Raw genomic sequence first — 4,242 nt, forward strand, 5'->3', positions numbered from 1 at the left:
TTTCGTCGCGGCGTTTACATTGTGGTAAGCTTTTGGGATTCGGCTTAATCCTTAGCTTTAAGTGTTCTAATAGCCTCTAATGAGCATTGTTAGCATGTTGCTCCATTTAATTTAGATTATTTGGAGGTTAATTGCATATTAGGGTTCCGAATGGGGTTTTGTAAAATAGTAGGGTTTGATCTCATTTGACCCTCCGTAAACCAAATTGGTAGGTAAACGAACACGTTCGCGAAGTCGGTTCCGCGATTCGTCGAGCCTACGCGAAGTTATTAAAGAAACGAACGTTTAGGCTTCATTTCCGCTTGGAGGGCCGAGGCGACATCGTAAAGTCATGAAAATAGATTTGGAGCACCGTGGCACATAACCGAAGACCTATAATTTTCGGTGCCGCGATTCGACGCACGGTTGGTGAGTATTAGCAAAATCGGGCCGAACCGGGTTGCGGGTGCCGCAGGAGGCCGATTGCAAGTGACTACAAGCAATCAGAAAGCGATTTGAGGTGGGTTGTGTTTACCGAAGTGACTAGGTCGTCTGTATGTCTAAGATGAGAATTTATCATTGATGCATATTATGGTAGCTAGTGGTAGAATGTATAAATGCATGAAATGAATGCTATGTTAGGCTACCAAATAATGCATATGGTCATAATGTGAGAATGCTAAGCAATGCATAATAACATAGTGTAAATAATGCTAAGTGAAAAGCATAAAGTAAATGGCATATGTTAGTCATGTTGCATGTATAGAAATGCTAATGTAAGAATGCTAAGTGGATGCATGTAGTAAATGCTAAAGGAAATGCATGCTAATGATGTAATATAGAAATGCTAGAATGCATGATGATGTAATATAAATGATGCTAGTTAAAAGCATGAGTAAATAACATTTGCATGTTAACATAAAGTAGAGAACATGCTATTTGTAATGCATAATGATAAGTTGTAAAGAATGCTAGTTTGAATAAGCATGTTATATAAATATTGCTATGGACAATCTGCATACATTAGATCGAGTGGCATTAAACCTAGAGTCATAGACATAGGTTGAACATGGATGATATGAACCTAGTGTCAAAGAACATAGGTTGGACATCAAGTGGCATTAAACCTAGTGTCTTGAACATAGGTTGAACAAGTATGGTGTGAACCTAGTGTCATGAATCTAGCAAACACTTATGGTATTTGAGCATATATATTTTGTATCCTTCATGCATGATAGGGCTAAGTACATGTGAACCTTGGTTGCTTTCAATGACATGTTCTAACGTAGTTGAACATAGAGAATGGTAGAACCATAATGGACATGTACGTTAGGACTCTATAATTGTGTGAATGTGAGAGTTGGACTTGGACGTAATAAACAAAGGTGACATTGACAATAGAGACATTGATTGGCATAGAGAACATAGTTGTTAAACATAGTTTAACCAAGAGTGGCATTGAGACAAGAATGGCCTAGAGAGCTGTATGAATAAATAGGTAGAAAACCTATTATGACAATGGCATTGTGACAAGTGGCTATGAATCCTCAAGTTGAGGATTGGATCTATACTCACGATAAGTCTTGGCTTGAGGGGGGTAGCTCCCCTTCAAGCGGTGCGCTCCGGAGTAGGTCACCACGGGGATAGTGGCCCCGAAGGACGGTCCCTCGAGTGGAAGTACTCGAAGCCTCCTCGATCAAAAGGGATTTTGGGTTGTGAGTCATTGGGGTTAACAAGGTTAATCGGTAAGATTGGGTCAAAGCCAAGTAAGAGTTACTTTTCAAAGAATAAACGCACTACAATATGATTGGCTCGAGACCAAGTCGGGTGGTTAGCTTGGCTAGGGTAGCGAGGAAAACCTTAGGAGCAAATAATCAATGATGTAAAGTGACAAGATGTACAAATTGTGGAAAAGTTATGGATAGCATAATAGAAATTAAAATCATTTATTCTACTTGTATAGTTGTATGGTTTCGATAGAAAGTAAAATCATTTATTTTACTTGTATAGTTGCATGATTTCATATTGCATATCGCGAGGCATGACATGTAGTTCAATATTGGGTAAAAGTTTAAATATCTGTTATATGTTATTGGACTAACTTGTTGCAGTGCCTCATTAGACCTATTGGTTGAGCTTTTTCCTTGGGTGGCCGTACCCACTGGGAACCATAGAGTTGGTTCTCACCCCACGTTGTTTTGGGGTGTTACAGGTATACACGTGAGCGGCACGGCGGCGCGAGGCGAGCGCGTAGCTCCGTAGTTAGCGCCCTACCACCGAGACTAGAGATAGCGGTACCGTTAGCCGGCTACCTAGGGATGTAAGAAAATGAAAGGGATAAGATTGCAATAATTTGTAATAAAAGTATGATTGTATTTGGAAGTTAAATGTAATATGTAATTGTGATGTAAAATATATCTAGTGAATGTGAATGCTTGTAATAGCAAGTAGATTATGTTTTTGATACTTCTTTTTGCAATCTTTGATTGAAATGTGTTCCTGGTTGGAACTTCGTACATTGTTTTGATTGTGACGCCTTGAATGTACATGGGAGACTCTGTCCGCGGTACAGAGGAAACTCTGTCTGTTCGGCGGTCTGTCAGCGGCACCGCGACCCGGCCAAATAGGCGGGTGGTCGCGGGTTGTGACATCCTAGATGCTACAACAGGAAGCAAACAACAAAACCCTAACTCTAATCCATAGAAACTCACCTTGGAGTTTCAAGTTTTTCTTGATCTCTTGCACTCTTGCAAGCAACACCCTCTTCTTGCTCTTCTTCTCCACCAAGATCCCTCCTCAAAGCCTCCTTGCTCCAATCTCTAAAGAGAAGGAAGAGAGAAGAGAAGGTTTTAGAGAGAGAGAGGGAGATGTTCTTTGTGTTTGTGTGAGGGAAATAAGCCCTAACACTATGCCCTCACTGATATAACCCATCTCATGTCACAATTTCCCACAAGCCCCTCAACTTTCTATTTTTCACTTCAGCCCCATTGGGCAATTTTCGCATACGGGGACCGGTCTCTCCCCGCAGGGACCGGTCCTTAAGAGTACACCTCTCGGGACTTAGCCAAATTTTCACTCTTTTTGGGCTGACTGCGCGCACGGGGACCGATCTCTGATCACAGGGACTGGTTCCCGAGAGCAACATTTTCTGATTTAGCCATTTCCCAACTTTTTCACCTATGGGGACCGGTCTCTCCCCGCAGGGACCGGTTCCTGTAGCCTAGTCTTCCAGGACTTAGCCGATTTTTTGGCTTTCTGGGCAGGCTACGCATACGGGGACCGGTCTCTCCCCGCAAGGACCGATCCCCGAGAGTCCAAAATTCTGGAACTTAGCCAGAATTGCAATTTCACTCTCTCGTGTCCCTTTACACTATATATTGGTTCCAATGCACTTAGAACCATACAAACTCGTTCCACTCCGCATTCCACACATTTCGATTAAACTCGGCACGATTTACGGGAAAGTGATACGTTACACTCCCCACCCCTTAAAAATAGTTTCGGCCGCGAAACTTAAACACGTACCTTAGCCCACTTGTTCAAACAAGTGAGGATAGACCTCGCGCATCTTCTCCTCGAGTTCCCACGTGGATTCACGCCTCGAGTGATTACTCTTTTGCACTTTTACATACGGAATGGTCCGATTTCATAGCTTCCGCTCCTCTCGAGCAAGAATGCTTACTGGGAATTCTTCATAAGTGACGTCTTCGCGCAACTCCACCGGCTCATACTCCAATACATGTGAGAAGTTCTGGAAATACGTGCGAAGATTCGATACGCGGAATACATTATGCACTCCCGCAAACTTCGGCGGCAATGCCAACTTGTGCGCCACCGGCCCAATTCGCTCAAGGATCTCATATGGGCCAATGTACCGGGGACTAAGCTTCCCCCGAATGCCAAACCGCTTCACCCCGCGCATTGGTGACACTTTGAGAAACACATGTCGCCAACCGCGAATTCCAAATCCTTTCGGCGCATATTCGCATAGCTTCGTTGCCACGATTGTGCCGTCAACAACCTTTGGCGAGAAAGACGGACTTTCTTTTCCGCCTCTCGCACCACATCCGGACAAAGGGTGACTCTTTCACCCACCTCGCTCCAATGGATAGGAGAGCGACACTTACGCCCATAGAGTGCCTCAAACGGTGCCAACGCTATACTTTCTTGATAACTGTTATTGTAAACGAACTCCGCCATCGGCAAATACTCATGCCACCCTCCACCGTAATCGAGTACACACGCTCGCAACATATCCTCGAG

Source organism: Ananas comosus, linkage group 1 (genome assembly GCF_001540865.1).
Source record: "Ananas comosus cultivar F153 linkage group 1, ASM154086v1, whole genome shotgun sequence".
Classification (NCBI taxonomy): domain Eukaryota; kingdom Viridiplantae; phylum Streptophyta; class Magnoliopsida; order Poales; family Bromeliaceae; genus Ananas; species Ananas comosus.